The following is a 26,584-nucleotide window of genomic DNA, read 5'->3' as shown; positions in this document are numbered from 1 at the left end:
CCGTATGTACAACAGAGCCAAACACTGCCTGGTCCTGCGCCGTCCTCACAATCGTTGCTGTGTTTGAGCCTAATGTTGCAGCCACTGTGTCAGTCCATCTCACTGAGGTTCTCCCTCTTTTTTGCTGACCCTCTGTTTTACCAAACATGATGTTCTTCTCCAGGGACTGGTCTTTTCTAGTAGGGGGTCAGCAAAAACAAGAGAAGCCCTCAATGAGATGACCTGGCACAATAACCACAACAATGGATTCAACCATACCAACAATTATGAAGATGGCACAGGACTGGGCAGTGTTACGTTCTGTTGTGCACGGAGTCACCACGAGTCAGAGCTGACTGGCTGGAAACTAACAACGACACCCTAGCATAGTTCCTGGCACATAGCAGGTGCTAATAGATGTCCTCTTTCCCTCTCTACCTCATCCCCATCCCTGCCCTATATCCGTTGTGGGGATAGGTGTATGTATATGTATTGTCTGAGTTGTCCAGTGCTGCTATAACAGAAATACTACAAGTGAATGGCTTTAACAAACAGAAATTTATCTTCTCACAGTTCAGGAGGCTAGAAGTCCGAATTCAGAATGCCACCTGGAGGGGAAGGCTTTCTGTCTGTCAGCTCTGGAGGAAGGTCCTTGTCTCTTCAGGTTCTGCTTTCCGGTTGTTTGGAGATCGCCATGTGCCTTGGCATCTGTCTTACCTCTTCTCTCCCTCTGCTCGTTTATTTAATCTCTTTTTATATCTCAAAAGAGATTGACTCAAAATACACCCTACACTAATCCTGCCTCATTAACATAACAAAGACAACTCATTCTCAAATGGGATTATTACCACAGGCGTAGAGGTTAGGATTTACAACTAGTATTTTGGGGGGACATAATTCAATCCACAACATGTATGTCTATGGAGGTAGATATAGAGATACAAAATAGTATAAAACGTAGATACGCAGATACGGACACCCACACATTTACAGACACTCGGATGTTAGCTGTATGCACCCATTCATTCATTCACTCAGTTCAGAGTTGCTCAATTTCATCACTATTGACATTTTGGGACAGTTAATTCTTGGGGGGTAGGGCACTGCCATGTACATTGTAGAAAATTTAGCAGCACCCCCGGTCTCTACCCTCTAACACTCCTCATTGTGGCAACAGAAGATGTCTCCAGACATTGCTAAATTTCCCCGGGGTGTGGGGGACAAAATTACCCCTGGTTGAGACCACTGAGTGGATTTCAAGGGTTCTGAAAAGAGAGAGGGGAAAGTATTTTTCCACTTCTCTTCCTCACATTAAGGAACAAGCACCACCCAACACCTCCTGGCTTCTCTGCAGTGTGGCCTCACTATCACCATCACCGTCACCACTACTATCTCGCCTTCCTTGTCGGACAAGACAGAAGACCCTCTGTCCCCTCTCCCCAGAGAAGAGTGACCAGCAGTAAGTGCTTCTTTCTAGGAGAAGCAACGTGCCTAACTTTCCCGGCTCTGTAAAAGTGGCCATGCCCAGGAGAAACTCCTTGGTAGAGGTGACAGTCCAGGTCCCACCACAAATCTCTGCAGGTTCATGTTCATGTGCTCTCAGCAGCTGGGAGCAGGCAGGGCCTCCAGCCCATGGTGACCACGGGTCCTCCTTTCCCTGGATGCTCAGTGAGCTGGTTGCCTAGCAACGGCACAGACCTGCAGCAGCCCTGGGGGTGCGCAGGCTGTGGACAAAAAGCAGCAGAAACAAAGGGTCTTGCTGTGTCATCGTGGGGCATTGTGGAAGTGTTTGCTGTCACTGAGTTCTTGGGCCCCACTGCGGGTCCTCCTCCCTGGGGGGTGGGGATGCCGGCCCGGCCTCTGCCCACTCAGCAGAGCCCCGAGACAGGACCTGAGGAGGCGGGGTCTGGGGTCTGCCCTCACAGACCTCCCAGGAAGAGCTACATGTATTCACTCATTCATTTATTCACTCATTCATTTAACAGATATGTTTTGTGCCCCCTGCTCTGTGTATAAGGAGCCCTAGTGACACAAAGGTTAAATGCTTGGTTGCTAACCAAAAGGTTGGCAATTTGAACCCACCCAGCGGCTCCGTGGGAGAAACAGCTGGCAGTCTGCTCCGTTAAAGATTACAGCCTTGAATACCCTATGCGACAGCTCTGCTCTGTCATGTGTGGGGGCTATGAGTTGAAATTCACTCGGCAGCACCTAACAACAACAACTGTGTGTATAGGAGTCCCTGGGTGGTGCAGACTGCTAAACACTCAACAACTAACTGAAACCTTGGTAGTTTGAACCCACCCAGAGGTGACTTGGAAGAAGTCCTGGAGATCTACTTCAGAAAAATCAGCCATTGAAAACTCTGTGGAGGCCAGCTGTATTCTGACACGCATGGGGACACCATGAGTTGGAATTGACTCTAGGGCAACTTGGCAACTGTTCGTTTGTTTACTATGTGTATTTATGGAGCCACTAATATGTGTATGTCTCTAGAAATACTGAGTTGGTTGAGACACAGGTCCATAGGCTATGCAACACTGGGGAGTTTAAAACACGGACCTTGGCCTCCTGGTGTTTTTGATCTGGGTGGGAAAATCATATATTCACAGAAAAGCTGAAGAACAATATAAACACCCCATAAAGAATAAGCACATAAGAAAAAGTACCACACGGCCTGTGATGGGGTGGCGGGTGGACTGTGGGGCCAATGTTTGTTGAGTGCTCATATGTGGGAGGAGTCCCTAGGTAGTGCAAATAGTTAATGCACTCAGCTGCTAACCGAAAGGTTGGAGGTCGGAGTCCATTCAGAGGTGCCTGGGAAGAAAGGCCTGGGGATCTACTTCTGAAAAATCCGCCACTGAAAACCCTGTGGAGCACAGTTCTCCTCCGACACACGCGGGGCTGCCGTGAATCACAGGCGGCTTGACAGCAGCTGTCATGTGTGGGAAACTTTAGCACTCATACAGCCCCAGGAAGTAAGTATAAGGGTCCCGTTTGTGGAAGTAGAAACTGGAGATCAGAGAGTGAAGAACATGCCCATGTATATTTCTACTGCAAAAGGCAAAGAGGGCTTTGTCAAGTTTAAGAATTTCCCCCCTTTTTGATCACAGCCCAGTTTGCTGACCGAGGCCTCTGAAATCCATGGACTGGCCTTAGCACCTCCTCGAACCCTCACCTCCACTTTTCTAGAAAACTTGCTCTTCTAAGTGCAAGTCTGAAGGGAGTACTGTACTTGAACTTGGGATTGACCTGACTGTTCAGGCCACTTAATGTATCTCCACAGTGAGGCAATGGTGGCTCAGTGGTAGAATTCTCATCTTCCATGCGGGGAGACCCAGGTGTGATTCCCGGCCAGTGCACCCCATGGGTAGCCATCACCCATCTGTCAACGAAGGCTTCCATGTTGCTATGATGCTCACCAGGTTTCAACAGAACTTTCAGACTAAGATAGACTAGGAGGAAAGGCCCGACGATCTACTTCAGAAAATCAGCCAGTGAAAACCCTGTGGACCCCAACGGTTCAATCCCCTGGTGATCATGGGGGTGGTGTAGGATCAGGCAGCATTTCATTGTGTTGTGCATGGGGTCACCATGAGCCCTGGTTGGTTGGTTAGTATCTCCACAACACCCTAAGCTCCAGGAACCACATAAACGACTTTGCTGGGTGTGTCTGGGTGCTGCTGGGTGAGGGTGAGAGCCACCTTGGGTAAAGAAAATAATCCAGGAAGGATCTGTTTGATTTTTTTGGACACCAACTGGCAACCTCCTTTCTGGTGCTCTTTGTTCCAAGTAGCCACAAATGTCTCTCCTTCACTGTTTCCAAGGGTCTGTGTTCTTCTGTCATGCAGCTGGCCAGCAAGGGCTGCCTGCAAGTCACTTGGTGCTCACTCTTTCCACTTATTTCTCCCAGGAGCTCAAAGCCACCTGCTTAGGTAACCATGCACCTCTCAGGCAGTTTCCTTCCACCCAGAGAGCCAATGACATTTGCACCCGTCTTTTTCTCTTCTCCTGTACTCAGTTCATTCCCGTTTCCTATTAATTTGAGCCCCAACAAGGAAAATGGGGAAATGCTGGGCTGACATTTTCAGGCAGTGGGGTGCCCTGGAAGCTGCTCTTCCGGCAATGCAGACTCCCCACCCCCTAGGCCTGGGCAGCTGGTGCAGCCAGGGGTTCCTTCAAAAGGCTGGAAAGGAGCATTTGAAGAGGTGCAAACAGTGGCGAAGGTGGACTTTGTCAACTGGGGAGCAAACACGTTTTAATTAAATTGCAAAGATAAAAATCTCTGGTTCACTTTTGAAATCTGGCAGAGTATGCCAGGGAGGAAAATTTGCACAGGGAGAATATCTGAATAGAAGTGTTTTGTAGTTTAGATTATCAGCAGGGGCAAGTAGCTGCAGGGGAGAGGAGCAGGGGTGGTTATCACAGACCCCCTGCTAAGTCCCTTGCAAAGAAAAGAATTCTCGCCTCCCAGGGTTATGTTTATTTGAAACTTCTAGTAATTGTTTGTCTCAGCTGGCTGATCTTCCTCTAACGGAGAAATTAAAGGAATTAAGGAACAGGGAAGGGTGGGAGGGAAATGAAGAGGGAGGCTGGAGATATGCTGATTGCTGCCAGAAACTGAGGGCTGTTAGCTTTTCTTTTGCAGGCCCCTGTGGTGAGAATCAGGCTCTACAATCTCTGCTGTTTTCTAGTCACTTCCACGCCCCTAGCCAAGAGCATGGGCTCCCTCCTGAGGACTCTGAGACTCAGCTTTGCCATGTCCTTGCTGTGTGACCTTGGATAAGTTACCTAACCTCTCTGTGCCTCAGTTTCTACATCCATAAAATGGAGATGATAGTCAACCCTACCTCTCAGAACTGTCGTAAGCAAGACTGCCCTTCTTCCTCTTTCTCCTCTTCTTCTGTCTGAGAATTCTGTTCTTCCTTTTTCAAGTTGCTCCTCCTTCCAGCAGCTTTCTGGAAGGCGGGGTACACACCTGGTTGCTTCGCTTTCCGATCTGTTGTGCCTTTTGGTTATGAACCAGTCTACCCTTGGTTCAAAGTGCCCTTGTTATCTCCTTACGATCCCATTTCTCACACTGGAAAGGTGAGCATCTGTTTAAGCCAGAGGTGTTGGAGGTCCACTTAACACCCAGTGAAATGAGTATGCGTGAAATTGCTTTGCAAACTGTGAAGAGTTCCCAATGCCCTTTAGGGGTCATCGCCCAGGGCAGCATTTGTCATAGCAAAACAGAACCTGCCTCACCAAAGGAGCGGGGCTTGCCCAGGTCCAGGCTGCACAGAGAGGCCAAAGCGTGGGGAGGAGGGGACACAGCATCCACTTTTGTGCGGTTTGGGAGAGGAGTCTGGAATGGCCAAGGATTCTGGCCATTCAACCGAGTCCACAGATCTGCTGCAAAAGGTCTAAAAAGCAAAGATGTCACTTTGAGGACTAAAATGTGCTTCACCCAAGCTACGGTCTTTTCAATTGCCTTATATGCATGCAAAAGCTGACAATGAAAATGGAAGACCAAAGAAGAAATTGATGCCTTCAAATTATGGTGTTGGCAAAGAATATTGAGTATACTGTGGACTGTCAGAAGAAAGAACAAATCAGTTTTAAAAGAAATACAACTGGAATGCTACTTAAAAGTGAGGATGGTGAGACTTCTGCTTGCTTGCTTGCTTGCTTGCTTGCTTGCTTTGGAAGCCAGGAAGGACCAGTTGCTGGAAAAGGACGTCATGTTTGGTAAAGTAGAGGACATCATGTTTGGTAGAGGGTCAGTGAAAATGAGGGAGCTATTCCATGAGATGGATTGACACTATAGCCTCAAAAATGGAACTTGAACATACCAACTGTTGTGAAGATGACACAAGATGTCTGGGCAATGCTTTGTTCTATTCTACCTAAGGTCATCACGAGTCGGAGCCGACTGGACTGCAGCTAGCAACAACACCTGAGTCCAGTCGGCCTCAAGCCCAGGCTCTTCACTGCTGGATTGGATATAAGCTAAGATTCTCTTGCTCCTTCCTCCATTATCAGTTCAAGGCTAAAATTTCATCAGATGCCCTTGGCAGCTGAATACGGAAGCTCTGGTAGCCTCTTTCTGCCAGCACCCAGGGCCTTTGTCTGGTAAGCCTCTGAGACCTGGGTCTCGTCGCCCTCTAGCCCTCTGACTTTACCCAAGTTGCCCAGTTTCTCTGAGCCTTGATTTTCCTATGCATAAGGTAGGGAAAATAATATTTATCTCATAGGGGTCAGAGGAGAAATCAAATGAAATGATGGGTGTGAACGGCTTCCTTTAATATCTTCCCATGTCCTTCCAGCTACAAGTGTAATACAGATGTTCTCAACCCTGGCTGTCCGTAGAATCACCTGGAAGCTATGAAAACATAGTGATGTTCTGTGGGCCTTCCCACCCCGTTTGAACTCAGCTGGTCTTGAATAAGATGGAGGAGACTGTGGTGGTTCACTGGTGGAATTCTCGCCTTCCATGAGGAAGACCTGGGTTTGATTCCTGGCCAATGCACCTCGAGAGCAGCTGTCCCATCAGTGGAGACTTGCGTGTTGCTATGATGCTGAGCAGGTTTCAGCAGAGCTTCCAGACTCAGATGGATGAGGAAAAAAGGCCTGGTGATCCACTTCTGAATTTTCAGCCAATGAGAACTCTATGAGTCACAATGGTCCTACGCCCAACTGATCATGAGGATGGCACAAAACCGGGCAGCACTTTGTTCTGTTGTGCATGGGGTCACCACGAGGTGGGGGCCACCTCACTGGCAGCTAATAACCATGCTGGTGCTTTACAAGCTCCCCAGATGATCCTAGTGTAGAGCCAAGACTGAGAACCAACCACAGTGCCCTTCCTGGCTAGGCATTGTCGCCCTGTCCAGCTTCAATCCCCCACCCAACTCCCCACACCCCTTTGGGATGAGCTAAAATCTTGCAGTTTCCAAAAGGATCCATGCTGTCTTGTGTCTCTTGGCCTTTGTACACCTGTTGTCTCTACCTGCACACTTCTCGGTTGGCTTACTCTTACTCCTCCTTCTGGTCTCTGCTAAGCCCCACGTCTTCCCAGGAGCCTTCTCTGAACTCTGTTCTGGGATTGGCACTCTCAACCCCCCCACACCCCTCACTTGCCCCCGGGAATCCTCATCTCTGTGAATCATAATGATCTCTGTTTTATGGCACTGACATTCTCTCGCTCAGAGCCTGGAATATGGCAGCACTCCAGTCAGTTCCCGCCTAGTCAGTTCTAACCACCCTTTTCTCCAGCTCCTCCCTGATCTCTCCTTAGCAGTGGCTCTCACGCTTCAGTGTGCATCAGAAGCACTTGGGGGGCCTGTTAAAATACTGATCGCTGGGTCTCACCTCCAGAATTTCTCATTTAGTAGGCCTGGGTGGGGCCGGAAAACGCGCATTTCTCACCAGTCCCCTGGAGGTGATGACCCCACTTTGAGAACCACTGCTTTGGAGCAGGGTTTCTCAACCTTGCACAATTGACATTTGGGGCTGGATCATTCTTTGTCGCATGGGTGCCGTCCTGCGCATGGTAAGATGTTGAGAGCATCCCCGGCCTCTACTCGGTAGATGCCGATAGTAACCCTATGCCAGTCGTGACAATCAAAAAAGTCTCTAAACCCGCTGCTGTCAAGTTGATTCTAACTCATGGTGAGACCATGTGTTGCAGAGTAGAACTGAGCTGCATCAGGTGTTCTTGCTGTAATCTTATGGAAGATCACCAGGCCTTTCTTTCACAGCACTGCTGGGTGGGGTCAAACTGCCAACCTTTTGATTAGTAGTCAAGCACTCTAGAACTCTTTGTTCTGGGGTGAGGGGTGGGGTAGGCTCTGCTGGGGCTCATGGGTACACTTCCTCTAGTTTCAACATTCCAGCCAGGCTGCCACCTGTTTTTTATACAGAATGGCTTAGTGGAACATGGCCACACCCATTCTTTGATGCGCTCTGTGTGGTTGCTCCCTTGCTACCAGGGCAGAGTTGAGTAGTTGCGACAGAGGCTGTGTGGTCTGCAAAGCCGCAAATATTTCCTATCTGGCCCTCTACAGAACATGTTTGCAGACCACTGTTTAGAGCTTACAGGGGTGTCCACCCCTGCTGCAGCATAGCAAAGGGAAAGGGTGGGAGGCAAAACTGGGCTTCGTGGCAGAGAATGCCTGGCAAGCCCTCCATGCTAGAGCTGAATACGGGAGGAGGGGGCTTCCACCCTCAGGAGTTTCGTGAAGGCCTGTGAGGCCTGGGGCCAGGCTGGGGATTTTCCACAGCCGCCTGGTTCATGCCTGAGCTGTGCTTACCTGACCTTGGCCAGACCTGGGTTCTGCTTATCCACTGCGGTCATCAAGAGCTCTGCACATGGCCCCTGGGGAGGGAGCCAGGGCCACAGATTCCAGGGTCCACAGCCAAGGTGAAGCAGGTAAAGCGTTCAGGTGGGATACCTCAATGGGAGCAGGGCCTTGAGGCCAGATGGAGGAGGAAGGACCCCTCCACTCATTCATGTATTCAATTGGCGCTCGTGGGGCACCTGCTGAGTGCTAGGCACTCCACTAAGGGCACGGTGAACAAAATGTTCTTGCCCTGATGGATCCAACGCGTTGTGGGGGAGACAACTAAGGAAGGGAGGGTTACCCTGGGGAAGGCTAGGGGGCGATGGACCGTGAGGAAGAGACACTGATACCTACTGGTGAGCCATGAATCTACTCTGTCCTCCTCCTTCTCACTGGGCAGTTTTAACCTCCCCACCAGACACGTACTTATGGCCTCTGGCTAGTCATCAGTTCACAGCTATTTTCTCTCCCCTTGAGCTGAGTCCTCTGGTCCCACAGAGATGGCCCAGCACCTCTCCTGCTTCTCTTGCACGAACCACAAGGAGTGCTGGCTGCTTGCAGTGACTGCATATGCCAACAGAGTCGCAGCCCTCTGCTGGGTCACCCTCCTCATTTCTCCTGGCTCACCTCCACCCAAATCCCACCTGGCTCTTTTCCGGCCCATCACAAATGCTCCCTCGTTCATGAAGGATGATCGTGTTTGGCGGTTGATTATGGGTGGTCCCAAGATCTTGCTGCATTCCTTTTTGTACTCTTTAGGGCTGAACCTAGCACCTGAGGTTCTTAGCAAGTGTTTCATAAGTGAATGAATGAACAAATAAGTGAATGGATGGGTGACATCTAACACTGATGGACACCAGGTGCCCGAGGAGGACTGAGTTGTTATCCAGCTCTCATTCGTTAAGTCTGTGCAGCTCTTAAGAGTTTTCAGAGCACTTGGACTCCTTACCGCATTCATCCACACACAGGCTGTGATGTAGACAGAGTAGCTGTCACATATCAGTCAGGGTTCTTCGGTGGTGAGCAACAGAAAATGGCTTTGGCTATTTAATCAAACAGGGCAAGGATAGGGAGGACATAGGGGAGCTTACAGATTTAGTGGGAAACGGAAGGGTCATCCAGAGCTCAGGTGATGGCCCTACTGTGTGCCCAGTCGCCCAGCTGGAAATGGAGGAGCCTGTCCTTCTCATCTCCTCTTCCCAGTCTCCAGCCAACCACTCCCTGATTTCTGCTGATTTTACCTTTGAGACTTATAATTCTTCTTCCATTCCTGTGAGCGTTGTTGACGTTCAGGCCCTGGTCATTTTTCCTCTAGATTGCAACCTTCTCCTGAATGGTCTCCTCACTTCAGTCCTGTCCACTATGTCCATCCAACCAGCAGTCAAGGGGTCTTTGTACATTGCAGATCTGACTACACCATTCCCCTCTTTAAAAGCTTCCAACAGGGCCACACTTTTGTGACCTTGGTAAGAAATTTATTTTACACTGCAACCGATTTCACATTTTATTAGGTAACTGAAGCAAAATTTCTAATAATCAATACTTATCCAAGTTTCTATTTTCTATTACTTTTCGAATCTGCTGGCCAGGACTCGTTAAACTGATATCATGACCCGCTTGGAGTCCCTGGGTGGTGCACATGGTTAACATGCTCAGCTGCTCCCCAAAAGTTTGGAGGCTTGAGCCCACCCAGACGTACCTCAGAAGAAAGGCCTGGTGATATATTACTGAAAAATCGACCATTGAAAACCCTACAGATTGCAGTTCTGCTCTGACACGTACGGGGGTTAGTGGGTTCTCAGTGAGTGGTTCCTATGACAACTGGTTTAGTGGGTCACGATCTGGCTGAAAAACACTCTTGCTTAAAGGATACAGTCTGACTCCCTTGGGATGACACAGAAGGTTCCTCCTCACCTAGTTCCTGTCACCTCCCCACGCCTTACCTCCTGCCACTTGTCCCACCGCTTTAGGTTCTTGTAAGTTTCTGTCTCCTTTAGTTCCTTTATGTTCCCGTGCTGGGTCTCGCTGTGGTGCCTTTGTTCAGCCCATTCCCTCTCTCTGAATCATCTTCCTCCCCTTCCTCACCTCCCCTTCCCGCCTCTTTCTTCAAGACTCAGCTCAGGCATTGTCTCTTGGGTTGGCCCTCCCCAAAGCCCTCGGTTAGGTCAGAGCCCCTTGTGTGCCGTGCTGATCCCTGCTTAGGTGTCTACAGCCTCAGGGTCATTCACAGCCCCAGACCCCAGCACAGGCCCATTGAGTCAGAGCCCTTGGAGGCGGTGTGGAGAACCTACAGTTTTGCTGAGCTACCCCAGTTGATTCTTATGCACATTAATGTCTGAAATCTGCTGGTCTAGAGACTGTCAGTTCCTCCAAAATTCAGGTTGTGCTAATCAACTACGTATTTTACTGTTGCTGTTAGTTGCCACTGAGTCGGGTCTTATACACTTCGAGCCCATGCACTGTGGAATGAAACGTTGTCCAGTCCTGAGCCATCTTCATGGTCATTGGTATGCTTGAGTCCGTTGTTACAGCCACGGGTGGTTTTGAGTGCCTTCCAACCTAGGGAGCTCATCTGCCAGCATTATATTGGACAATGCTCTATTGTGATCCATAGGGTTTTGGTTGTCTAATTTTTGGAAGTAGGTTGCCAGGCCTTTCCTCCTAGTCTGTCTTAGTTTGGAAGCTCTGCTGAAACCTGTCCACCATGGCTGACCCTGCTGGTATTTGGAATACTGGTGGTATAGCTTCTAGCATCATAGCAACACCCAAGCCACCAGAGTACAACAAACTTACAGAAGGGTGGTGGCATCTATGTATATCCTTTTAAAACGGCTGCTCAGCATCTCACCCTTCCCTATGTTTGGGGACTTCCCCGCCATTTTGTCTTGATGGCAGACAAAACCCACTACCCACAGAAGCTGCTTTCCCAGGCCCCTGGCTTAGGAGACATGAGCACATGACCTAGTCTCAGCCAAGTAGACTTTTGTTAAAAACCGAAATGCACAGAGAAACACCAGAAATTAGTGTAACAGAATATATTTGTTGGGAGTAGATATGATTCAAATTGAGCAGCATCAAACCAAAAGATTCAGAAAGGCACTCTGAAAAGGGGGTAGTGAAAACAGGTATATAGGCAGAGGTCGGGCAGGGTAGTTTCCTGAGGGCCATTGTGAATTCCTTTCATGTTAGTTTCTCAGGAGATAGTCAGAGCACGTGTAGGGCTTCAGGGTCAGTCCGTTGTAAAATGAGTCGTTAATGACATGCCATATATTCTAAAACACAGCTGCCAGCCAGACCCTGAGTTCCTGCTTGTCAAAACTGACTGCACATAGATAATTCCCCCAAAGAGCCCAATGCCTAAGGCAAAACGGTCTTTGCTAAGCTGCTTACTAGGCTATTGTTTGACCCTGTGTAAGATAATTAAAGAAAAACTGAGCTACTTGATATGATCTGAAATGAAGTTTGGGGATTGGATGCGATTCGCTGTTTGCTGGTTCCATTTTCTGCCTAGATGCAGCCGTCTTCTGTACTGAGACAGGAATATCTGGTAAAGACGGCGTAACTACACTGCGACCTCTCCCTGTCACTTTCCTGTGTAATTGCCACACTGTAACCAACCTAAGAAAGAGACGTGTACCCTTTGGTTTAGCCAATCGCCGTACTGAGCTTGGCACGGGAAGTCCTCCTTACAGGTTTCACTACAGGAAACCATGTTCACAAGTTCCCGCCACTGGAAGCCCTGCTTTAAAATGATCTACTACCAATTGAGTAACGTCTTTTGATGATATAACCCAGTAATTACCAATCAAGTAATGTCTTTCAATGATCTAAGTTGGTAAATACCAATCAAATACTGTGTTTCATATCCACTGTTCCCCTTCTGTAAAACGGCCCTGGTGAGTTGCCATTTTGAATTACTGGATTCCATAGCATGGAGTTCACTCTATTCCCAGCTGGAGCTGTCTCTTTCCATTCAATAAATCTCTCAGTTTTACATTAATCAGAGTATGGATGATTATTCTATGACAGACCTGAAGGTGAATCCAGGAAAACCATCTCTTTAAAGGCTCAAAGTTCAAAAAGACACCCAAGGGCAAATGGCCTGGGTCTTGTCACCCCAACTCAATGAGCCCAGAAATCTGAATTCCAGGAGAATTAAAATGGTTTCTTACTTTGAATCAGGAGTTAGTGACCCAGAGAAGCAACAGTGGGAGAGAGTGCATTTTGGTGGTGGCTTCTGCAAGATCCAGCAACCAGAGGCAACAGTACAGTGGAGTGAGCTGGAGAACCCTATATTCATGTGGCAGGAGCCACATGACTGGCTCTTTGGTATGATTAGGCCATGTTTATGGAGCTTAGCCTTTTAGATGCCCAGTTTTGGAGCCTGGCTTTCCAGTGTTTGTGGCCATTCTAGGACTTTTCCCCTTAAAATGTGCCAGAGTTCACTTCTTTTGACATTTGCAAGTAGGGATGCTTACTGATACATGTCAGGGTCTTGCAAATAGTGAATGTTTGTTGGTATGGTGGATTAGTCACTCCAAGACTCAGAGCTGCCATCCAACTTTCTTCTTAGTCTCTGTTAAGTGCTTCCAGCCTTGCCCCCACCGGAGCACCTAGTAACTCTTGACCTTGGCGCTCCTTTCAGGCGATGACGCCTGATGTTGGTAGAGATGAGACCTGGCTTTCTTCCTTAGGGAGACATATTTAATCCCCATCAGTCCACAGTGATGGCTGTGGTTAAGGGTGTAACAAGAAGAGGTTGGTGGGGTGAGGGAGCACTATTCCCACCGGAACAGGGAAAGTGGATTTAGGCTTTCAATACTTCATGCAAAACGTGGAAAAGCAACAATTAGAAGGTTCTCTGGCTTTGGCTGGCTAAGGGATTCTTGTGGAGAAAACACATTTTCTTTTCACTGATATCATCTTTCTACTTCTAATGTCCTAAGCCAACCAGCAGACTTCAGTGAATAAGACTTAAGCGTCCATCACAAAGAAAAAGCCAATCATCCTGTGTGAATGACTATAGGGCACTTGCAAACTGTTTATTGTGATGGCAATGATGGGGGTTGGTGAAATGATGGCAATGATAATAGCTGTGTCTGTCAGCATCCTGCAGAGAAGGGAAGGCACCTCAGAGGGAGTAACTGAGGAGAGTAATTGAGAATAAGTGATCAAAAGGGGTAATTGAGTAACTGAGAGTATTTGTTAAAGAGACTGTTCACCAAGCCTGGGTAGGATTAAGAGAATCAAGTTAGGAGAGTTGGTGAAGCATTTAGGGCTAACAATAGCAGGAACCAATGCTTTGCACTACTAGGCAGGAGGGGCAGGGAGATAAAGCTGTTGCCAGAAAATGGAGAGGGAACTTGTAAGAGAGGCTACCTGGCAGGAGCTGTGTTCTTCAGTGGAAGGACACAATAGGCAGCCTATCAGAGAGGGAGCCAGGAAATGAATACCTGGACTTCTTCTTCTTGCCCTCCGGCTGCCTGACAGTGTTTCTCATTGGCTAAACCCACCGGAAGCCAGAGGAAGAGGGAGCCATTGATGTAGTTCATAAAGGCCGACCTACAAGAGCTCCGAGCAGACAGAGAAGAGTGGGCAGGAGAAGAAAACCCAGACAGGAGCTTAGGTGGCACTTCCTATGGGCTGTTATGGGCACGATGCATGTATCAACTCATTTACTTCTTGGAAGAAGCTTAGTGCTATTGTTATGCCCAAGGAAAATAAGGCACCGAGAGATTAAATAACTCATCTAAAGTAAGTATAAGAGCAACTGCAATTGAAACCCAGGCAATCTGGATCCAGTCTGTGTTCTTAACCACTATTGCTGAGTCAGCCCATAAGGCAGACACTAGCCACACATGACTATTTAAATGTAAAGTAATTATAATTAAATAAAACTTAAAATCCACTTAAGTCACATTTCAAATGCTCATAGCCATGTGTGGCTAGTGGCTGTGGTTTTGGACAGTGCAAATATAAAGCATACCTATCCTTGCAGAGTTCTACCTGACAGGTCTGTGCTACACCTGGATACTCTGACCTGGCCCGTAAAAGTTACCATCCAGTTCTGTTGCACGTAGGGTTGCCGCTAGTCAGAACTGACCTGATGGAACCTAGCAACAACAAGACAGTCCTCAGTCGACTTCGACTCCTGGTGACACTGTGTGTGTCAGAGTAGAACTGCGCTCCATAGGGTTTCAATGGATGATTTTTTGGAACTAGATTGCCAGGCCTTTCTTCTGAAACACCTCCAGGTGGATTTGAACCTCCAATCTTTTGGTTAGCAGCCAAGTGCATTAACCATTTGTACCACCCAGGACACCCGACCTGGCCCTTAAAAAACCAAAAAACCAAACCCATTCCCATCGAGTGCATTGCAACCCCTAGCAACCCTATAGGACAGAGGAGAACTGCCCCATAGAGTTTCCAAGGCTGTACATTTTTACAGAAGCAGGCTGACACATCTTTCTCCCTCCAAGTGGCTGGTGGGTTCGAATCACTGAACTTTTGATTAACAGCAAGGTGCTCAACCCCTATGAAACCAGAGCTCCTTAAATCTTCCGTAACACACACACACACTCCTATCAATAGCTGTGGTGTCTTGGGGCCAGTTTTATCTGGAGAGTTTTAGGACATTTCCTTACCCTCTTGTTGCCTGCCAGATAATGTGGTCTAAAGTCTAGCTCTAAAGATATAAATCTGAGATAGTGTTATATAGGCCATGCCCTTTCTCACTCTCTAAAATATTTTTCTGTTCCACCCTTGCCTATCACAGTATCAAGGAAGCATTTCACAATATAAGCAGAAGCATTTCCATCAAAAGAGACAGGAGAAGTGGCTTGCACTCTCATCCGTGTCCCATTTTAAAGATAATTGTCCTTGGGGCTTATGAGACGCTGGCATCTTGTGATATACAGCGTCCTTCTGTCAGCTCCCATGAGAAAATTCTCTGTTGGATTTAAATGATCTCTGATTCTCAATACCAATATATCATCTCCTAAATGTCCAGCATCAGTAGACGAGATGAGTGCTGAACATGACATAAATCCTACCCATCAAATAGGCTAAAGGTGAAGTCTGGCTCTGTCTAAACTGCAGGAATGTTACAAAAGGACTGTGAGTCAATATCAGATCATGCTCCCTACAGGTAGACGACTATGGTCTTAGTGGTCTATAACTGCACTTTCCAGCAGAGAGTTAAAACTCTAAACAACCTGTAATGCCACCTCCCAGAAAAAAATTAGTGCTAACTTATAAATTCTCACTCACACGAGATCCATGTATACGTTGACATCCTTAGGATTATGATCATGCTTACGATTAGGTTATAATCTTCTTTGTTCGGTGTTTATCTGTGAACATTTTTGTATCTCATTAAACAATAATAATAGCTAACACCCATTGTCTGCTTATTACATGCCAAGCTCTGTGCACTTCACAGGCATTATCTCAACTCCCACGGTAATGCCAAACCAGAACCAGTTGGTGTTGAGCCGACTCCTATTAGTGGTGACCCCATAAAACTGTACTTCATAGGGTTTTCATAGGAACCATTATTATCCCTATTTTACAAATGAGGAGACCAAGGCACAGAGGGACAAAGCATCTTGCCCAAGGTCACACATTTAGTTTAGTGGTACAGTCAGGACTAAAACCAGGTCTGTTTGACCCCAAAACCTATGCCCTTTCTGTCATGATGCTATGCTATAACAGTGTTTTGCAAACTCTTTTAGCTCTGAAATACATTCTTTTTTTTTTTTTTTAAAGCTTCTTTGTGCTTTAGGTGAAATTTTACGGCTCAAATTAGCTTGTCATTCAAAAATTTATACACAAATTATTTTGTGACATTGGTTGCAATCCACACAATGTGTCAGCACTCTCCCTCTTCCCACCCAGGTTTCCCCATGTTCACTCATCTAGTTTTCCTGTCCCTCCCTGCCTTCTTGTCTTGCTTTTGGGCAGGAGTTGCCCATTTGGTCTTGTATACTTGATTGAACTAAGAAGCACGTTCTTCATGTGTGTTACCATTTGTTTTTCTGGCCTGTCTAATCTTTGGCTTTTCTGAAAAGTGGACTTTAGGGGTGGCTTCAAACCCTGGTGGCACAGTGATTAATGCTATGGCTGCGAACCAAAGGGTCGGCAGTTCGAATCCGCCAGGTGCTCCTTGGAAACTCTATGGGGAAGTTCTACTCTGTCCTATACTATGAGTCGGAATCGACTTAACGGCACTGGGTTTTTTTTTTTTTTTGGTTTTCAGTTCTGAGTTAGAAGGGTGTCCAGTGGCCATAGTCTCGAGAGTCCCTCCAGATTCTGTCAGACCAGCAATTCTGGTCTTTTTTTTTTTGTGAATTTGATTTTTGTTCTACATTTTTCTCCTGCTCTGTCCAGGACCCTCTATTGTGATCCTTGTTAGAGTGGTTGGTGATGGTAGCCGGGCACTGTCTAGTTCTTCTGGGCTCAGGCTGGTGGAGGCTGTGGTTCAGGTGATCCATTAGTCCTTTGGGCTATAATTTTCCTTGTGTCTTTGGTTTTCTTCATTCTTTTTTGCTCTGGACACAATGGGACCAATAGATACATGTTAGATGGCTGCTTACAAAGTTTTAAGACCCCAGACACTACTCACCAAAGTAGGATCTAGACCATTTTCTTTATGAACTATGTTATACCAATTGACCTAGATGTCTCCCAAGACTGTGGTTCCCAGTTTGCAGCCCCAGCCACTTGGTCCCTCAAGGTGTTTGGATGTGTCTAGGAAGATTTATGGCTTTGACTTGATCAAGTTGTATTGACTTCCCCTGTATTGTGTGCTGTCTTCCCGTTCACCAAAGTTGACACTTGTCTATTATCTAGTTAGTGATTTTCCCTCCTCATCCCCCTCCTTCCAAGTAACCATCAAAGATTGTTTTGTTCTGTGTATAAATCTTTTCTTGGGTTTTTATAATAGTGTGCTCATATAATATTTGCCCTTTTGTGATTGACTTATTTCACTCACCATTCCAGATTTGTCCATGTTGTAAGATGTTTTACAGATTCATTATTGTTCTTTATCATTTTGTAGTATTCCATTGCATGTATGTAGCATAATCTGTTTATCCCTTTATCTGTTGATGGGCATGAAATGCATTCTTTATGTGAGTTTTTTCCAAATCCTAATATGTAAAATGAATGGAAGTAGAGCTGGATTGATAGAAATGGGAGTGTGAAACCTCAAGTCTGACCTGCTCCTAACCTCCCATCTCCAAGCTGCCCCCAGATGCAACTGCTGAAGCATCTCCAAGAAACCCCTTGGACTCAAAAAAGGTCAGTTTGAAAATCACTGTTCTAAATATCTTTTTAAAGGATTGCAACGTTATTCACTTTTATGTATATAAAAACCCAAACCAAACCCATTGTAGTTGAGTTGATTCTGACTCATAGTGACTCTATAGGACAGAGTAGAACTGCCGCATAGGGTTTCCAAGGAGTGGCTGGTGGTATCAAACTGCCGACCTTTTGGTTAGCAGCTGAACTCTTAACTACTACACCACCAGGGTTTCCTTTATATAGCATAGTTAATATGATAATCTGCCTCCTGCTGTGATAAGCAGTCATTTTTTTATTAAATCAGAATGTTTTTCTAAATATATATTCATATCAGCAACTTCTTTTTCAATGTTTATATAAATTACTTCATTTTCTAGTCTAATTTGGTCATATTTTTTTCCTCAGTTTGTTTTTTCTCTAAATTTTATTAATTTTGTTATTGTTTTTGAGAATATACACAGCAAAACATACACCAATTCAACACTTTCTACGTGTAAAATTTAGTGACACTGATTACATTCTTTGAGTTGTGCTACCATTCTTACCCTTCTTTTCTGAGTTGTTCCTCCCTCATTAACATTAACTCTCTGCCCCCTAAGGTCCTCTCTAATCTTTTGAGGTGCTATTGTCAATTTGATTCCTTATAGATAGCTGTTAAAAAGCATAGTTCTCAAGGCATATATAGAACACGTCACACAGCCAGCTGGACAGGAGAAAGGAAAGAAAGGAAGGGAAAGAGAGATGAAACAAAGTAAAAAAAAAAAAAAAAAAATTTATATATATATATATGGATATATATATATGGTCCTGGGGTACTGGCCATTTGGGGTGGAGTAGACCTGAGCAGCAGTGAGCTGGTGTCTCTTCGGCCAAGTGACCAAGGCCCATTGGAAAGCGGTGGAGGCCATATAGAGGGAGGAAGGATTGGGAGTGGGAAAGCATGTATTTCTGGTTACCAGGTGCTCTGTCTCCTGTTGGGAGCTTTGTGAAGTTGCCTTCCTGTTACCCCTGTTTGGGGTTCATGGTGGCTATAGTCCAAGATGGCAAATCCATTCTACGCAAGCTGGTAGGAGACCTCTACTCCGTAGCTCTCCTTGTTCTCTTTTCTCTGTCAGTTTCTTATTCCATTCAGTGCTTGATCAAGTTCTTTATCCCTTCATTTGAAGCTTAGGGTTCCAGGATTGATGTTTGTATCCATTTTACTTAGTTTTTTTGGTCTTTGCTCCAGAGGAACAGCATGGTGTTTCTTCTGTCTATAGTGCCATGTTGGTTCCGCCTCCTATTGTCCTATTGTCGTCTCCCTCTTTCCACCCCAGGTTTCTCGTGTCCACTCAACCAGTTCCTGTCCCTTTCTGCCTCCTATTGTCTGATTTTAAGATGACTTCAGGGTATATTTTTGGTTTAAGGTTTAAAGATTTTCTCAGGTCAGTAGTTTCAGGGGTTTAACTACCTTCCATGGCTCCAGAAAGTCTAGAGTGTATGAGAATTTGAAATCCTATTCTACATTTCCCCTTTCCAATCAGGATTCTTCTATGGAATCTTTGATCAAAATGTTCATTAATGATAGCCAGGTACCATCTCATCCTTCTGGTCTCATGGCAAAAGAGGCAGTTGTTCATGGAGGCAATTAGCCACGCACTCTATATCCTCCTCTTATTCCTGACTCTCCTTCTTCCTCTGTTGCTCCAGGTGAATAGAGTCTAATTGTTATGCTTTGGACAGCTTTCTGCAAGCTTTTAAGACCCCAAATCAAAAAAGAAAAAGAAACCAAACCCATTGCTGTCGAGTCAATTCTGACTCATAGTGACCCTATAGGATGGAGTAGAACTGCCCCATAGAGTTTCCAAGGAGCACCTAGTGGATTTGAACTGCTGACCTTTTGGTTAGCAGTCGTAGCACTTATCCACTACACCACCAGGGTTTCTTTTAAGTCCCCAGGTGCTACTTAATGAAATAAGAGGTGGAACAGAAGCACTAAACACATTAATAGGCCAATTAACTGGGATGTCCCATGAAACCATGACCCTAAACCTCCAAACCAAGGAACCAAATCCCGTGAGGTGTTTGGTTGTACCCAGCAGCCTCAGCAGCTACTATTTTTTATCATTGTTGTAAATATATCTACCACACAACTTTTGCCAGTTCGACTTTTTGCAGGCATACATCTTATTGACAGCAATTACAGTAACTGTCTGTGCAAACCTACCATTAATGTGATTTTTCCATCACTGTAACCCCCTGTTTGCCCCTCCTGTCTGCCGCTGGTAACCACTAATAAACTTCAGTCTCTGTACATTTGCCTTTTCTTTTCTTTTTATATAAGTGAGGTCATAAAATCTTGTCCTTTGGTGATTGGCATATTTCACTCAGCATACTGTTTTCAAGCTCCATTCATACTGTAGCATATGTTAAGACTTCATTTCTCCTGCTGAGTAGTATTCAGTTGGATCTGTGTACCACATTTCGTTTATCCATTCATCTGTTCAAGGACATTTAGGTTGTTTCCACCTTTTGGCTACTGTAAATAGGGCTGCCATAAACACTGATATACAAGTCTGTTTTTGAATCTCTGATTTCAAGTCTTTTGTGTATAAACCTAGGAGTGGAATTGCTGGGTCATATGGTAGTTCTATTTTTAGTTTCATTATTATTATTTTTATTGTACTTTAGGTGGAAGTTTACAACTCAAGTTAATTTATCATACAAAAACTTATACATATATTGTTATGTGACAGTAGTTGCAATCCCTATAATGTGACAGCACACTCCCCCTTTCCACCCCAGGTTTCTCGTGTCTACTCAACCAGTTCCTGTCCCTTCCTGCCTTCTTGTCCTGCCTTCAGACAGGAGCCACCCATTTGATCTTGTGTATCTGATTGAACTAAGAAGCACACTCTTCATGAGTATTAGTTTATGTTTTATAGTCCAGTCTAATCTTTATCTGAAATGTGGACTTTGGGAATGGTTTTAGTTCTGGGTTAACAGAGCGTCCGGGGGCCATGGCTTCGGGAGTCCCTCCATTCTCCATCAGACCATTAAGTCTTTTTTTAACCTGAATTTGAGTTCTGCTCTGCACTTTTCTCCCTCTCCATCAGGGACTCTCTGTTGTGTTCCCTGTCAGGTCAGTCATTGATGGTAGCTGGGCACCATCTAGTTCTTCTGGTCTCAGGCTGATGGAGTCTCAGCTTTATGTGACCCTTTTGTCACTTGGGCTAATATCTTCCTTGTGTCTTTGGTGTTCTTTGTTCTCCTTTGCTCCAGATGGGTTGGAACCAATTGATGCATTTTAGATGGCCACTCTCAAGTTTTTAAGGCCCCAGATGCCACTCACCAAAGTGGTAGGCAGAATATTTTCTTAATAAACTTTGCTATTCGGATTGACCTGGAAACCTGGTGGTGTAGTGGTTAAGTGCTATGGCTGCGAACCAAAAGGTTGGCAGTTCGAATCCACCAGGTGCTCCTTGGAAACTCTACAGGGCAGTTCTACTCTGTCCTGTAAGGTTGCTATGAGTCGGAATCGACTCGATAGCAGTGGATTTGTTTTTTTTTTTTGGTTATTCTGACTGACCTAGATGTCCCCTGAAACCATGGTCCACAGGCTCCAGCCCCAGCTACTCTGTCCCTCAAAGTGTTTGGTTGTGTTTAGGAAACTCCATAGCTTTTGGTTTACTCCAGTTGTGGTGACTTCCCCTGTATTGTGTGTTGTCATTCCCTTCACCTAAGATGATTCCTGTCTATTATCTAGTTAGTGAATTCCCCTCTCCCTCCCTCCCTACCCTCGTAACCATCAAAGAATGTTTTCTTCTGTGTTTAAACCTTTTCTTGAGTTCTTATAATAGTGGTCTCATACAATATTTGTCCTTTTGCAACTGACTAATTTCACTTAGCATAATGCCTTCCAGATTCATCCATGTTATGAGATGTTTCTCCAATTCATCATTGTTCTTTATCATTTCCTGATGGCTCATATTTCTCTAAGATGTATTATTCCAAGGAGTGGGATTGCTGGATTGTATGGTACTTCTACTTTTAGCTTTTTAAGGAAGCACCAAATTGATTTCCAAAGTGGTTGTACCAATTTACTTTTCTACCAGTGGTGTATAAGTGTTCCACTCTCTCCACAACCTCTCCAACATTTATTATTTTGTATTTTTTTGCATTAATGCTAGCCTTTTTGGGGTGAGATTGTATCTCATTGTAGTTTTGATTTGCATTTCTCTAATGGCTAATGGTTGTGAGCATTTCCTCACTTATCTGTTAGCCGCCTGGATGTTTTCTTTGGTGAAGTGTTCATATCCTTTGCCCATTTCTTAATTGGGTTATTGGTCTTTCTGTTGTTGAGGTGTTACAATATCTTGTAGATTTAGAGAGTAGGCCCTTATTGGATATGTCATAGCCAAAAATTTTTTCCCTATCTATAGGCTATCTTTTTACTCTTTTGATGAGTGTGTTTGATTTTTAGGAGCTCCCAGTTATCTAGTTTCTCTTCTGTTATTTGTATATTTTTAGTTATGTTTTATATTCTGTTCATGCCATGTATTAGGGTATTTTATTTTTTTTTGAGGAACTGCCACACTGTTTTCCACAATGACTTTAACAATTCCCATTTCCCCACATCCTCACCCCCTTTAGTTATTTTCTGTTTTTTTTTTTTTTGCCTTAGCCATCATAAAACTCACTGCCATCGAGTCAATTCTGACTCATAGCAACCCTATAGGACACAGTAGCACTGCCCATATGGTTTCCAAGGAGCACCTGGTGGAATCAAACTGCCAGCCTTTTGGTCAGCAGCGGTAGCTCTTAACCACTACACCACCAGGGTTTCCTTAACCATCATAAAAATCATCATAGTGAGAGTGAAATAGTATCTTGTTGTGATTTTGATTTGCATCTCTCTGATGGCCGATGATGCTGGGTATCTTTTCATGTGTTCAGTGACCATTTGAATGCCCTTTTTGGTAAAATGTCTATTCAAGTCCTTTGCCCGTTTTATGATTGGGTTATTTGTCATTTTGTTGTTAAATTGTTGAAGTTTTATATTTTTTTGTTATTAGAGTCTTGTCAGATACATGGTTTCTAAAGATATTCTCCCAGTCAATAGCTTGTCTTTTCAATTTATGGTAAAATCTTTTGATGAACAAAAATTTTTAATTTTTATGAGGTCCCATTTATTTATTTTGTCTTTTGCTGTTTGTGCTTTTGTTATTATGTTAGATAATCCATTGTTTTAAAGCTATGCCTGACAGCGTTGCCCCTGCTTGTACTTCTAAGTATATTATGGTTTTAGGTGGCACATTTAGGTCCTTAATCCATTTTGAATTGGTTTTCGTGTATGATATGAGGCATGGATCCTGTTTCATTTTTCTGCATGTGGAAATCCAATTTTTCCAGCACCATTTATTGAAGAGACTCTTCTTTTCCCCATTGAATGAACTTAGTACTTTTGTCAAAAATCAGTTGACCATAGATGTGTGGGTTTATTTCTGGACTCTCAATTTTATTCCATTAGTCTATGTGTCTATTGTTTTGCCAGTACCAGGCAGTTCTGATTACTGTAGCTGTACAGTATGTTTTAAGATCAGGAATTATGAGTCTTCCTACTTTGTTATTCTCTTTCAACATTGTTTTAGCTATTCGGGGATTCTTTCTATTCCATATAAAGTTGAGGATTGTTTTTTCTATTGTTGTTAAAAGACTGTTAGGATTTTTATTCATTAATTTTTTTTTTTTTTACAGATTTACAGAAGTCTTCATTTTTAGGCCATAGAGTCAGATGAACATTCATCTATATCTTCTAACACTTTGATCATTTCAGAATCTTAAATTCTTTAATCAATATGGAATTTAATTTGGTAAATTGTATCAGAAAGTGAAGCAAGTTTAGTTCATTTTTTTGTCTGATTGCAATGGCTAGGATTTACATAAAATTTAACTCAGTGGTGCTCAACTGGGGGTGATTTTGCCCTCCACGGGGCATCAAGTAATGTCTAGAGACATTTTTGGCTGTCACAATTGGGGGGAGGTATTACTGGCAGCAAGGAGCCCTGGTGGTACAGTGGTTACGCCCTCAGCTGCTAACCAAAAAGTCAGTGGTTAGAACCCACCAGCCGCTCCATGGAAGGAAGATGTGCCAGTCTGCTTTCATAAAGATTGTAGCCTCGGAAACCCTATAGGGCAGTTCTACTCTGTCCTATTGTGTTGCTGTGAGTCAGAATCAACTTGACAGCAATGTTTTAATTTTTTTTTTTATTTCTGGCATCTAGTGGATGGAGGTCAAGGATGCTGCTAAGTATTCTATAAAGCACAGAGCAGTCTTTTACAACAAAGGATTATCCAACCTGAAATGTTAATTGTGCTGAAGTTAAGAAACCTGGTGTTAGATAACAGGGAAGTTTGCAAGCCCCTCTTGCTTTTTATGCTTTCGCCATTGCAAACCAGACCTTCATTTATTAAAGACAGCGGCTTAGTTATCTAGTGCTGCTTTAACAGAAATACCAAAAGTGGGTGGCTTTCACAAACATAAATTTATTCTCTCACAGTTTAGGAGGCCAGAAGTCCGAATTCAGAGTGCTGGCTCTAGGGGAAGGCTTTTTCTCTCTGTTGGCTCTGGAGGAAACTCCTTGCCTCTTCTGAGCTTCTGCTCCTGGGCAGTCTTCATATGGCTTGGCATCTCTCTTCTCCCATCTCTACTTGCTTGCTTAAAAGAGGGTGATACTGAATCCTGCCTCATTAACACAACAAACAACCTAATCCTCATTAACATAACCTAATCCTGCCTAGTTAATATAACAAACATAACCCATTCACAAATGAGATTATAACCACAAGCAGATGTTAGGTTTTACAACACATAAAATTGAGGATAATTACACAATAGTGGGAATCGTGGCCTAGCCAAGTTGACACATAGCTTTGGGAGACGTAATTCAATCCATGGCAGGCATCTTGCTTTAAATGCTGTTATGATCCCTCTAGAATTCCTCTGAAATTTTACTGTACACCACAGATATAGTGACACAGACAGTGCTATAAAGAATATATAGACACCTTGGTCGACGTTGTACAAAGAAAGAGCTTCAGTGTATTTATATTGCACACTATTGTTTTTCTTATCTTGAGGCGTCTGTGCTCCCTAGTCAAGGAGGAATAAGACCCTCTTCAGGTACCCTCCGCCTATTAATTCTTACCTGGAACTCAAGATCACTATCAGTTAAAGGGTCATAACCTGTTGATTTGGAGTAATGAAAACCTGGGTTCAAATCTCAGCCCTGTCACTTGCTGTGTGTTGAGACTTAATGTCCCTGAGTTTCTGAGCCTGTTACTGGAGCCAAGGTCTGAAGTCAGCAACAAAAACATGACTAACACACAGGTATTGGTTGTTTGTAGAATGAAAAAATTCATAGTCTAAATCAAATTAAAATAAAGAGGTTTATTAAAGTTCAAGACAATTCGAACGGGGGAATTTCGTAGCCCATGAAAACTGAACCGTGAAGTCCAAGGCACAGTAATTACAAAAACGTTTCTATAGGGCTGAAACAGGCAAACAAAAAAAGGGAGCTTCAATATTCTGATTGGTTATTCATCGAGACCTCATTGTCAAGGGTGGGATAACAAAAGTGGGATCTTTACAACGATGGGGTTAAAGAGTTTCGTTGACTAGTTACCACTTAGTAGTACGTGCTTTGTTGATTAGTTCCCGCTTAGTGACTATAGAAGGTTTACAGGACATTTGTCAGACGTTCATTCTGGAAATGTAGAGGTTACATGAAGGCTCTTTGGAAACATCCTGTCAACATTTGTTCTTGGCTTCGTTACAAAAAAAATGTTTCCTTAGATACCAGATAACAGGCAGAACTGCCCTTACTCTCTATAATTATTAACCAGCTCAGTTTTCTGATTCCACAGGTTTTCTACACAAAATGGGTTTCAGACCTTGACCCCATCTTAGCCTTCCTTACTCCGGCCAAGCACCTCATACAGTTTTAGGGTCTCCATATCATTCCCTCCATTGACCAAGAATTTCAGTGGAACATCCTTGGATCGTTTTAACATCATTCTTCTATATTGACTTAAGTCATCTTCAGCACGGACTCTGTTTCCTAGATGGCAGCATATTTATTTAAACTCATGGCTTTGACTTTTTTTTTTTGTCTTCATCAGCCAGATACCATCTAATTCTTCACCATGTACCATCGAAGCCATCTTCACTATACTGTACATTATTCAACAACTAAGGGTATTTATCCAGAGACTTAGGCTGAAATAGAGGAATAACTTGGCCCTTTCAGGTGCACGTTTGTCTTCCAAGTGACATCTTGTTTCCAGCAGATTTACCCAATACAATGCGTCATTTGATTCTTGACTGCTGCTTCCGTGAGTATTGATTGTGGATACAAGTAAAATAAAATCCTTGTCAACTTTAATCTTTTCTCCATTTATCATGATGTTGCTTATTGGTCCAGTTGTGAGGGTTTTTGCTTTCTTTATGTTGACGTGTAATCCATACTGAAGGCTGTGGTCTTTGATCTTCATCAGTAAGTGCTTCAAGTCCTCTTCACTTTCAGCAGGCAAGGTTGTGTTATCTGCATATCACAGGTTGTTAATGAGCCTTCCTCCAAACCTGATGGCCTGTTCTTCATAAAGTACAGCTTCTCGGAAAATCTGCTCAGCATACAGATTGAGTAAGTATGGCGAAAGGATACAAACCTGATGCACACCTTTCGTGACTTTACACTATGCGGTATCCCCTTGTCCTGTTCGAATGACTGCCTCTTGATCTATGTACAGTTTCCTCATAAGCACAATTAAGTGTTCGGAAATTCCCATTCTTTACAATATTATCCATAATTTGTTATGATCCACACAGTCAAATGCCTTTGCATAGTCAATAAAATACAGGTAAACATCTTTCTGGTATTCTCTGATTTCAGCTAAGAACCATCTGACATCAGCAATGATATCCCTGGTTCCACGTCCTCTTC

The sequence above is a fragment of the Elephas maximus genome, chromosome 19 (genome assembly GCF_024166365.1).
Source record: "Elephas maximus indicus isolate mEleMax1 chromosome 19, mEleMax1 primary haplotype, whole genome shotgun sequence".
Lineage (NCBI taxonomy): Eukaryota > Metazoa > Chordata > Mammalia > Proboscidea > Elephantidae > Elephas > Elephas maximus.
Note: the sequence above shows the minus strand (reverse complement) of the source record.